Source organism: Ictalurus punctatus, chromosome 2 (assembly GCF_001660625.3).
Source record: "Ictalurus punctatus breed USDA103 chromosome 2, Coco_2.0, whole genome shotgun sequence".
NCBI lineage: Eukaryota > Metazoa > Chordata > Actinopteri > Siluriformes > Ictaluridae > Ictalurus > Ictalurus punctatus.
The window spans coordinates 4,796,622-4,809,289 of NC_030417.2; the positions used below are offsets into that span (position 1 = coordinate 4,796,622).

The 12,668-nt window shown below is 40.4% G+C and overlaps 1 protein-coding gene across 2 annotated transcripts in view; it reads left to right on the forward strand.

Annotated features, from left to right (window-relative positions):
- LOC108261631 (transcriptional protein SWT1) overlaps positions 1-12,668 on the forward strand; it is a 132,682-nt gene that overhangs the window by 69,126 nt on the left and 50,888 nt on the right. The gene's annotated exons all lie outside the window — the stretch shown is intronic.

A 12,668-nucleotide genomic window follows, 5' to 3' on the forward strand; every position in this document is an offset into this window, starting at 1 on the left:
TTTGTATATCATCCTGATCTTTTATAAAAACTGTCACGTCATCTGCGTATGCAGACAGGACCAGCTTTTCCTGCGCTCCGCTCACGGACAGTCCCCGTAGTTCTGCTCTAAGGCGACATAGCAGCGGTTCTATAGCCAGGCTGTAAAGCTGGCCCGATAACGGGCACCCCTGTCTAATTCCTCTTCCCATTTTAACTGGGCAGCTAAGACCCCCTCCAACCTTGAGTGTAAAAAAAGCCTCAGAATAAAACATTTTCATCCACAGTAAAAAATTTCTCCCCACACCAAAGGCTTCAAGTGCCTGAAAAAGGTATTCATGATCAACCTTATCAAAAGCTTTTTCTTGATCTAACGAAAGAAGACCTAAATCCCAAGAGTTCCGTTTACAAAGCTCTATAACGTCTCTAACAACAAAAATGTTGTCCATTATTGTGCGGGCCGGTATGCAGTATGATTGATTTCTGTGTACAATTGTGTGCATGCACTGTTTTAGTCTGTTAGCCAGGCATTTTGATAAGATTTTATAGTCACTACAAAGAAGTGCCACGGGTCTCCAATTCCTCAGGAGTCCCAGGTCTCCTTTTTTTGGCAGCAAAGTCAAGGCCGCTCTTGTGCAGCTCACTGGTAACCTTCCTGTGGTGAACGAACACTTGAAGACGTCCAGCAGGTCTGCACCTAGGAGTCCCCAAAAATGCTTGTACAGCTCGTTTGGTATTCCATCTATTCCAGGTGCTCTTCCCTGTGCGAGCTGCTGAACAGCAGTGGTCATTTCCTGCATTTCGAGGTTTGCGTCCAGCATACTGCTTTGCTCGAAAGTCAGTTTAGGCAGCTCCCTGAACAGCTCCTCCCTGCAGGATGGATCACAAGTCTCAGCACGGTAGAGGTCGGTATAAAAGACTGTAGCTTCTCTCCTCATTTCAGCCGCCTCTTTTGTTATAGTTCCATCCGCTTTTCTAAGGTACAGCATCTGATTTTGTGGTTTCACCTTCCTAGAGAGATTAAAAAAGAAGGCACTGGGAGCGTCCATGTCCTTGATATTTGAAAAACGGGATCTTATTAGTGCTGTTTTGGCCTTTTCATGGAGGAAGGAGCTTAAAGACTTTCTCTTTCCCTCCAGCAAGCTGCTCATGTTTGGGTCATTTCTACCAATTATTTCACTTTCTGTTAAAATTATCTCCGCCTCGAGTTCTTGTATTTGGCCTTTTTTTGTCTCTATTGAATGTGCTGTGTATTTCTGACAAAATACTTTAATTTGTGTTTTTCCCACCTCCCACCAGGAGACCAAACTGTTAAAATCTTCTTTTGTTTTTTTCCACTCACCCCAAAAAGCCTTAAAATTTCCGCAGAAACCCTCGTCCTGAAGCAGTTTTGTATTGAAATGCCAATATGATTTACACTTCTTTGTGACAGGCATCAGTAGATCTAGAGTAATTAAATGGTGATCTGAAAAACCAGAGGGGCTCATGACTGCTTTATAGATATTATTTCTATTTGTTCTGGTGATGTAGAACCTGTCCAATCGTGCTGCAGTGATCCTCATATTAGTAATTTTAACCCAAGTATATTTTCTGATTCCCTGGTTTCTCTCCCTCCACACGTCAACCAAGCCACACTGTCTGATAAGCCCCTCAAGTGCCTTAGCAGACTGTGGGTGTGGTTCCTCCCCGATCCTGTCTAGGGTAAAATCTATGGTGCAGTTCCAATCCCCTCCCAATATTACTAAGGGATTTCTTCCACTTTGCTGTATTGCATTTTTTAATTTGTTAAAAAGTTGTGCTCTCTCACTGCCGTTGTTGGGGGCATAAACATTTATAAAAACGCACTCTATTCCCTTTATTTCCGCCTGCACCATTAAAACCCTGCCCTGCTCCAGTTCTATCATGCGTGTGTTGGTGTCCCCCAATGCTCTGTTAAAAAGTATTGCTACCCCAGCACTAACTCTTGTTCCATTGCTCTGGAAGATTTTCCCTTCCCACCACATTGCCCACTCTATCTCATTTTCCGGATTACTATGAGTCTCTTGTAAAAAAATGATATCCATGTTCTTTTGTTTTATCAGTTCTCCAACTGCTGCTCTCTTGTTCCTATCCCTACCACCATTGATGTTTAAGGAGCCTATTTTTAATATCTCCATTGGAGGGATTAAAGAGAAAGAAAAGAAGACAGAAAAAACAGCAGTGCAGAAAAAGAAAAACACCCAGTGTAACGCCTTCATTTTTTTCTTTCTTTTGGCCGAAGGGTTCCGTAATCTAGCTAGATGATTTTTTAAACGGTATCTCTTCCTTTGGTCTAGCTCCTTGAAACTTGCTGTGCGTTGTAGCTTTACTACTGAAGCAATAAATTTTTCAGTGTCTGAAAAAAACTCCTTGATCTCAACCTGTTTACCAAATGTATCATCCAGAAATCCCACAATTTCAGTTAGTGAATAGAGCTCTTGATCCTCCCCCAACTGCGACCCACTAATGTCTGAGATATCGGAGAAGTTGTCCTGGAATTCCTCCTCTTCCACTTCCTTCTCCTGCTCTGCTTGCAGACTTACTGACTTCTCACTACTGTCTGCTATATCCATGCTTTCTGACCCCCCCCCTTCTACACCCCCCATACTATCTGACCCCCCCCTTACTGCTGTGCCCCGTTTTCCGTCTAGCCCCCCTTCCACTACTACACCCCCCGTACTAGGTGACCCCCCCCGCACTGCTGCACCCCCGGTGCTGCCCGACCCCCCCTCTACTACTGTGCCCCCGGTGCTATCTGACCCCCCCTCCACAGCTGCACCCCCAGTGCTATCTGACCCCCCTTCTACTGCCGCACCCCTGGTGCTGTTTGACCCCCCTATTCTGCTCCGTTTTTTTTCCTGCGCTATAAATTCCTGAGTTCTTCCTACCTCTGCGCCTCTCCCTCCAGGAGTCAGCTCGTCTGACCCCTCTCTTAGGTTTTCCCCTTTTTGCTCAGGTCTATCAGGTCCATTTCCCCCCACAGTGGTTTGGTCAGTGTCCTGTCCTCCAGCAGTCTCTGACTGGTCTACACTGCTCACATTAACCTGCTTCTCCACCCTGACTCCGCTCGGCCCCGCTTCCTCTCCGACTTGTTTTTTATGTGGACACGCAAACTTTTTGTGCCCAATGTCCCCGCATTCGAAGCACCTCATACTCCCTGTGTTGGCGTACAGCATGTATGACTTTCCCTCATGCCATACTCTGAATGAAATATCCAGCGTGGGTTCATTCAGAAACATGAGCACTGTGCGCCTGAAAGAGGTCACGTGCTTCAGCGCGGGGTATTTACAGTTTAACGGAACCGTTCTCACCCCGCTCACTATTTTACCGAAGCGAGACAACTCCCGCTCGATTTCCTCATTAGGGATGAACGGCGGAATATTCGAGACTGTAACTTTAACTGTTGTAGCCCCCAGCGGAGTGACGGAATAAAGCTCTCCACTTACCTTTATTCCGTTTTCAGTCAGCTGGTGCACGAGTTCCCTCTCCTTCACGAACACCACTACGGCCTTGTTCATTCTCGATGCCGCCACAATGTTTTCACATTTAATAAGCTCCCCTACCGCCATTAGCACCTGCTCCACCGAGACCTCGGAGCTCACCTCACACCGCACCCCGTGACGGAGTGAGAGAGGCCGGGCTCCACCGCTCAGGTGAGCCGCCATCCCTACACCCCGCCACGAGATCAAACACTCCCCGCAGCAAAAAAAACAGCAACTAATAACACCGCTTCCTTGATAATACTATCACACACTCACCCAGTGACTGTGCTCTGAAATTCCAGATTGTAAAGAAAGAAATATATCTATATAAAGATAGAAAAAAAGTTCATTCGCTCTCACACCACGCTCACACGCCACGCTCGCTCACAAACTCCCAGCATGCACCAGAGAGAGAGAGAGAGAGAGAGAGAGAGAGAGAGAGAGAGAGAGACTTTACTAGTGATCTGGTAGAATGAGTTTTGAGGTTTTGAGGTGTGTATGCTTGTAGGAAGTGTTTTGATCGTTATAGTACTTTATTTTATTTATTTATTTTTAAACACCTTACTCTGGCTCTTACACTTCTACTCTGCATACTTTACTTCTCTAAAACTCAGTTATTAATGCTGTATGGTAGCACTACTTGCATTGTTCTCTGCTTGATATATCGCTTTACTTTTTATTTCCTCATGTGTAATTCGCTTTGGATAAAAGCATCTGCTAAACGAATAAATATAAATGTACTTTGGACTGGTATTGGATTTGACATATTTCTCATATACCTGTATAATCCCTTCATTACAACTGACATAAACATTAATAAAGGCTTGAATAGATGTCACAGTCACCTGCTTTTTTTATGCTGTCTCTCTGTCAGTGACCATCTTCACTTCCTACATTACACCTTATTTACTGTTATTTTTAAATACTAGTTAAATGCATTTGTCAGTACTGTGTTCATATTTAAAAAAAAAAAAAAGTTTTAAAGAAGCGAACATAGTATTGATAAGTAATTGTGTATACTTATACAAGATGTGTATAAGTAATTGTTAAAACTGGAAACTGATCAGTTTAAAGAAATCTGCACATTGTGTGTTGTAACACGCTGGCTGCGTCTGAAATGGTGTACTACCTACTACACAGTAGGCGAACAGCAGTACACCAGAGGGGTAGTAGTGATGTCCGAATTCTCAGTAGGAGAGAAATACCCGGATGGTGTACTGCTTCCGGTGAGATTTTGCAGCGTGCAACCGATGGACACTACGCGAGTCAAAAATCCCATAATGCAACAGGACTGGTGCGGACGAGCTCAGAAAAAAATGGCGGAAGACAGCGCGTCGGCTCTTTTTAAATATTAAACATTGGTTAAACAGGACTTGTTTAACAATACCCGAATAAATTGTTAACTTGTTGAAGGTTTAAACAAGAAAACAGTTGTCACAGCGTTTGAAACCTTTTTGTGATCTCCATCATGCCTTAGCCGGCCAAGCTAACGGCAACGAATTTACCTCAGTCTGTTAACCCCGCCCACTTTACATGACTAATTCAGTTCACTTTCCTGATCTGCGTTTTGCCGTGTAGTACGTTCAAGATTTTGGAATTAAATGTATTGAAGTATTTTTCTTAAAATTTCATTTTGAAATGTTGTACTTCATATTGTATTCTGTAGATTGTGAGTTTTTGTATGTTTGTTTCTGTAGGCTGTGCGCTCTCTGGTGATAAACAGACAGAAATCACAGGACACACAGGTGGTTCAGTGCTGTTCCCCTGCTCCTGCTCTGACCTGCACACCAAACCTCAGATATTCACCTGGTGGACCTACAGAACAGGACCTGCGACAGTAGTGTTAAATGATGAACACTACAGTGGCAGACATCAGCTGTTTAATCACATTTCTCCTGCTAATCTGTCTCTGCTCATATCTGACCTGAGAAAAGAGGATGCGGCAGACTACAGGTGCAGCACTGAGAAGGACCACAGAGACATCAAGCTTCATGTTAAAGGTAAAGTATTTAAATACACAATAAAAGTTGATATTCAGTGAAAACAGACTTGATCAGTGTTCAAATGAATTATAGTTAAATATGTAACAAAATGTCTTCTCCATTTACCATAACTGAGGATTTTACTCTAACGAGTCATATTGTAACAAAATATAAATCATATTATAAATAATAGTAAATACTGATTATGGATATCAGACTGGCCTAAAACTTTGGATTGGTATCTGATTGGATTTGACATATTTCCCAGTTTAATCTGTGATTTATTTTGGTAACACTGTAGTGTTTATAGAGCTACATTACACCAGTATAATTCCTTCATTACAACTGGCATAAGCTTTCATAAACGATTATGTTTCAAAAGTTGTTTGTTGTTTTTATCAAAAAGTTTGTATCTGATACATAGAATTTATATGATAATGTGACATGACATTAAAATCAATCTCATTCTAATTTAAAATCAGAGAAATAATACATAACTCTGTTTTACAGTGCAGTGATGGTCACCATCAAATCCTTCACTGTGTAACATAAAACAGTTTTCATGTCACCGTTTAGACCAATTTCCACGTTTGAGACACGTTACAGAAATGTCACCTTTGTCCATTTCTACACAATTTTACCCTCATGCATATAACTATTAGCCACCGCATTACCGTTATGTGACACAGACAGACCAGAAGGAGACTGAGCTACAAACTGAGTTGTTCTAATGATCTAAAGTAAGTCATTACACAACCTTACCTCAACAGAAATCTATATCACTACACAAGGTCTTCTCTCAATTTGACATTTACATTGAGAAATGCAGTCTTTATATCAGCTGACACTTATTGGAATACATTTTAATAATATCTTAATAATGTTTTACCTTTATTTTTAAAGAAGAGAAAATGTATCTGTTGAAGGTAAATTTTTTCATCAATGGCTGTGAACAAGCCTGACTATTTTTGGTTGTTCTTTAACTATTTGGTATTTGGCTATTAGATTATGAGTTCACGTCAGGGAAAGATCGCCGGCAGGCAGACACTACTCGAACAAACACATGAAGCGGACAAGATGGGGGAGTCTCTCACCGCCATGATTGCTTCAGCTATGGAGAAGTTACAGTTGTTTACTGAAGCACAGTTTAAAACCCTGCAAGACAGATTAGATAACATTCAGAAGGAGTTGTCCAGCTGTTACCATTTTAAGAAAAAAAATAAGGTAATTTTTCATTTGATGGCCACAACTCATCTCAAAAAAGTAGGGACAGGGGCATGATTGGGTATATTAAGAGTATATTAGAGAGGCAGAGTCTTTCCGAGTCTTTCAGAAGTAAAGATGTGCAGAGGTTCACCTCTGTGTGCGAAAAACTGCGTCTACAATTTGTGGAACAATTTCACAATAATGTTCCTCAATGTAAAATTGTGAAGACTATGAATATCTCATCATCTACAGTACATAATATCATCAAAAGATTCTGAGAATCTGGAGAAATCTCTGTGCGCAAGGGACAAGGGTGAAAGTCAATATTGCATGCCTGTGATCTTCGTCCCTCAGGTGAATCGAGATTTGAAATTCTTTTTGGAAACCATGGACACCATGTCCTCTAAACTAAAGAGGACTAAATAGGAGAGGGACCATCCAGCTTTTTATAAGCACTCGGTTCAAAAGTCTGCACCTCTGATAGTATGGGGGTGCATTAGTGCCTATGGAATGGGCAGCTTGCACATCTGGAAAGCCACCATCAATGCTGAAAGGTATATACAGGTTTTAGAGCAACATAGGCTTCCATCCAGATTCCATCCCATCTTTACTTCTGAGAGACTCTGCCTCTCTAGGATACTCTTTTTATTCCCAATCATGTTCCTGACCTGTTGTCAATTAACCTAATTAGTTGCAAAATGTTCCTCCAGCTGTTTCTTTTTAGTAACACTTACTTTTCCAGCCTTTAGTTTCCCCCGTACCAACTTTTTTGAGACGTGTTGCGGCCATCAAATTCAAAATGACCTTATTTTTTCCTTAAAACGGTACATTTCCTCAGTTTAAACATTTAATATGTTTTCTATCTTCTATTGTGAATAACATATGGGTTTATGAGATTTGCAAATCATTGCATTCTGTTTTTATTTACATTTTACACAGCGTCACAACTTTTTTGGAATTGGGGTTATAATACTAATTTGGATGTTTTTATGGAGACATCAGGTCAGTTGTTAGTGTGAAGGAAAATGTTATTAGCCATATACCGATGGCCTGTTTGACAAACTATTCTTTGTATTTGTTATTAATATGTTAACAGTGGGTGGTTTAGTGGTTAGGACATTTACCTCACACCTCCAAGGTTGGGGGTTCGATTCCCGCCCTGTATGTGCGGAGTTTGGATGTTTTCCCCCCTGCTGCTATATTACTTTTGCAGTCATAACATATGGCAACAGAAACTCCTCATATAATTATCTGGAATGTGAACAGATTGAATGGTCTCATTAAGTGAGCTGCCTGTCTTAATTATTTGCATAGACAGCACGTTGACCTGGCACTTAATCAAGAGTCGCGTTTGAGGAAATCAGACGTCCAGAGGTTCTCTAATAAATTTTATTATGTTGCTGCATCGACTTAATCAGACAGTAAATTTCGGGGTTCATTTGTCGTGTTGAAGGCTTTCTTTTAACATCTTGGAAAGATACAGCTGTGAGGATGGTAGTGTATCATTCATAAAAGCATATATAGCGGGTCAGAATTTCACTTTTATTTCGATTTACACTCTGAGTGAAATTGTTTTCCTGTTTTAACTACTTAACTTCACTGCGAATCCGGGATTGTTTCCTAATCATCGGTGCTGATATGAACACAGTAGCTGATGCATGCCTTGATCGCTCCTGATTGCATAATCATTTAACACAGTCTTTATTGACTACTGCTCTGTAGATTTATGTCCGATTTTAGAGTAATTGATGTATATCGCACTCTTCATCCCACTATGAGGCAGTACACCTTCTATTCTTACACACATGAAAGTTACTCTAGACTGGATTATATTCTCATATCTTCTGCTTCATATTCAGAAATACACAGTGTTGTAATGATGTCCTCTATATCTGACCACAGTGTAGTCTCAGCTAAAATCTCTTTTGTGTCTGTACCGATCAAGGCTGCATTTTAACAATACACTGTGGTTTATAGAGGTGAATACCGGTTCAGGGGATAATCCTCGTTTTCTCTGGGATGCTGTAAAGCGTTGCAGAAGGGATTCTTCTACCTCATTTGCATCTCACCTAAATAAAACTAGATTAAACGCAATATGTACTCTTGAGACAAAATTAAAGAGGCTAGAGTGTCTTCAACAGAGTTCATATTCTGAGAATGTCCAGTAAAGAAATAATAGTGACACATGTAGAACTCAGTCAGAGGCCGACTTAACATTAGGCAAACGTTGGCAATTGCTACCAAGGTCCCCCAAAACGCTGCATGAACTTGTAGTTAAGAAAGTTTTATTTTTACTTTTCTCTAATTATGTTTTTCTAAAAATCCATACGCTGAAATGGTATCAGAATGCTTAATTTATGAGTGTATCAACGCTCGTGCATACAGCGGCGACGTCACGTGTAGTGTACAGACAGAGTAAAAATGAAGTGAAGCAGCGCTGCTGAAAAAAGGAGAGAGTGGGAGGAAAGCAAAAAGTTTTTATCAAAGCCTGTAAAGTGTTTTAAATTAACAGATTGTGCCTTTTGTGTGAAGACAAGGCTCTAGCATTACAGCCAAAGAACAGCAAGGCTGGGACAGGCAGCAGGGTTCATTCTCTCCCTCTCTCTCTCTCTCTCTCTCTCTCTCTCTCTCTCTCTCTCTCTCCATATGAAGCTGAACTCTGCAGACATGATCATATGTGAGTTTAATGTCACATGATGATAGTGTGCCATTCAGATGTGGATACATGTTCAGTGCTACTTCAAATAAATATGTTTAAATATTACCACAATTTAGAAAAAATAAGAATATTTGAATAAGCTGCTGTCCTACTGTAGCATACAGCAACTTATTGCTTGCTCTTGGTTAGTGGTCATAGTGAAATAGACTTATTTATTAATATAGGCCTAATATCAAGATTAATTTCATAATGTTAATATTAGAAAATAAAATGCATTATTATTATTATTATTATTATTATTATTATTATTATTATTATTATTATTATGTTATATTATAGTAGTGATAGTAGTAGTGGTCTATTTTGGGGGTTAAATGATGAGATGTGGATTCATGTTAGTGCTAAAATAAAAAGGTTCAGTCCTGATTGAGGAGTTGTACAGCTGAGTGGGGCAGCTCTCCTACACTGCACCCAGATGATGCCCCCTGACTAGCTAACATGCTGTCTTGATTGTTTTATATTCTTTGTCACACTGTTCTTCTGTTTCTGTTTGCCTATTTTACAAATATGACTTGATATCTGTTCAGTGCTACTTCATATAAATATGCTTAAATAGCATTTATGTTTCTGTATTGTTATATTTTTATGCTAGTAAGTGGTGTTAAAAATTGGTCTAACCATCAATGAACCGGGGTGTTATGATGTGGCATGTTGTGGGCCGGGTGTGGTGGTCCGCTAAGGGCCAGAAACTCCAGGGCCACTTTTTGGTCCCAGTTCACCCCTGATTATTGCTATTAATGCTGAATAACAACATGTGCTGAAAATGTAAATGTCGATGTTAAAACACTGAAATGAGGGCCCCATTTCTACATTTTGCCTAGGGTCCCTAAATCACTAAATCTGCCTTTGAACTCAATTCTTTGTTACACCATAGAGCTGAGTTTCTGATGCAAAAAATGAGGAGAATCTATTACTTCAATGGAGCTAAGACAAGTCATCTCCTAGCTCTTAGGCTGAAGAACAGTGAAAAATATTCAAATATTATGGCAATTCAAACTCCCAATGGCTTGATAAGTGAACCCAAAGGAATGAATACAGAATTTAAATCTTCTTATTAGAAATTATGTCAATCTGATTTGCCTTTTTGTGAGATGGCATGTGATGACTTTCTTCAGGCTCTCACTCTTCCATATCTATCTGATGATGATAGATAGAATGTGCACTTCTGAATGTTCCAATTTCATTAGAAGAATTAAAGGTAGCTCTTATAGCCATGAAGAAGGGGAATCACTCTATTCGAGAGAGTTCTTTCAATTATAGTGCTAGTATGGTCATTATTACTCTGCTACCTAAGCCTGACAAGGAATTGACTCAATGTTGGAATCACAGACCATTGTCTCTTTTAAATAGTGACATCAACTTCTATGCTAAAGTTCTAGCTTTCCGTTTAGATATCTTTATGACCAAGTTGGTGCACAGTAGTGTTGGGTCGAGTCCACTTTTGTCAAGTTCGAGTTGAGACCAAGTCCTTAACCAATCGAGTCCAAGTCCAAAAGGAGCCGAGCTAGACTTAAGTCCGAGTCCTCAATGGCCGGGTCTGAGTCGAGTCCGGCTGAGTCCAGAAAGTAATTAAATTGAAAAAATATTTGAAATTGCAATTCTCAACACTGAACTGTTAAATTAATATTTAAATCTTCACAAACCAATGGCAACATAAATGTAACAAAAATAGAGCTCTCCCCAGACCTTCACAACCTTATTGTTGCAAAACATATTGATGGAAACAGATACAGACATATTTCAAAACTTCTGAGTCTTTCAGTAAGCACCATAGGGGCCATTATCCACAAGTGGAAGCAGCATCACTCCGTCATCAACCGGCCATGCACAGGAGCTCCTCACAAGGTTTCTGACCAGAAGAATCGACAGAAGAGTAGCCCAAGAGCCAAGAACCACTCGGAAAGAGCTCCAGAAACACTTGGCAGCAGCAGGTACCATCGTCACAGAGAAAACAATAGGCCATGCCACAAGACACCACAAGACACCATTACTGAAGAAAAGGCATGTTGAAGCTTGGTTAAAGTTTGCTACAACTCATTTGGACAAGCCTATGAAATACTGGGAGAGTGTAATCTGGTCAGACGAGAGCAAAAATGTACTTTTTGGCTGTCATACTACACACCATGTTTGGAGAGGAAATGGCACTGCACATCACCCTAAAAACACTACACCAACAGTGAAGTTTGGAGGTGGAAGCATCATGGTGTGGGCTGTTTTTCATCGCATGGTACTGGCAGACTTCATATAATTGAAGGAACGATGAATGGAGCCCTTTACCGGGAGATTCTTGAGCAGAATGATGAAGATGAGACGTGGGTGGAGCTTTCAGCAGGACAACGATCCAAAGCATACAGCAAAGGAAACTCTCAATTGGTTTCAGTGAAAACAAAACAAGGTGTTAGAATGGCCCAGTCAATCACCTGACTCGAATCCAGTTGAACAAGATTTAAAGACAATATGTTTAGAAGAATGGGACAAAAATCACACCTGAATACTGCGACCCATTAATTTCTGCATACAGGAAGCGTCTTGAAGCGTCCACTAAGTATTAAATCCATTTCAGTTAGCGTGTTCAATACTTTTTTCCTGCATCATTCCACTTTATTACACATAACTTTATTTATGGACTTGGATTTATGTTTGGATTTCTTTATATTTCTGAATTTCTTGAGTTAATAATGATGTCTGGTGAAAATTTCATGTGAATCGCCTCATTGGAAATATATTTACTGAAAACGTTCAAGACTTCTTTCCCCCCACTGTGTGTGTGTGGGGAGATTACATGGACCGTGGGTAGGTGGGGTGGAATTTAAAAAGGGTATCGTTGTACATTAACAATGTTTCCAATAGAAAAAAAAGAAACTTCAACAAGCTCCAGGAAAACAGACACAACACCTCCATCAGAACCGCCTCAGAGTAAAACAACAAACTCTCCACCTGCCTCATCCTCAACAACCTGGAACAAGATAAACAGCAAACACAGCAGCAAGGCTTTCGGTGCCAAAATTTTTAATCAGCAATGAAACAACACATCTTTTATTACATTTATTTACTGAATTATATCTCTGACAATGTCTGGATCTATAATAACTCATATTGTCATGACTTCCCCTCAAGCTAGCGCTGTAGCACGGAGCGTGTTAGGAAACCCGAAGCGCGAGCCGATGCATGAGCTCTTAGCGAACGCACACTTTTGGGGCTTTTGGGGCTAGAAAGTCTTAGCTGAAATCTGGGCTTCTGGACAGAATTGATTTCAAGATCCTATTGTTTGTTTTTAAAGTCT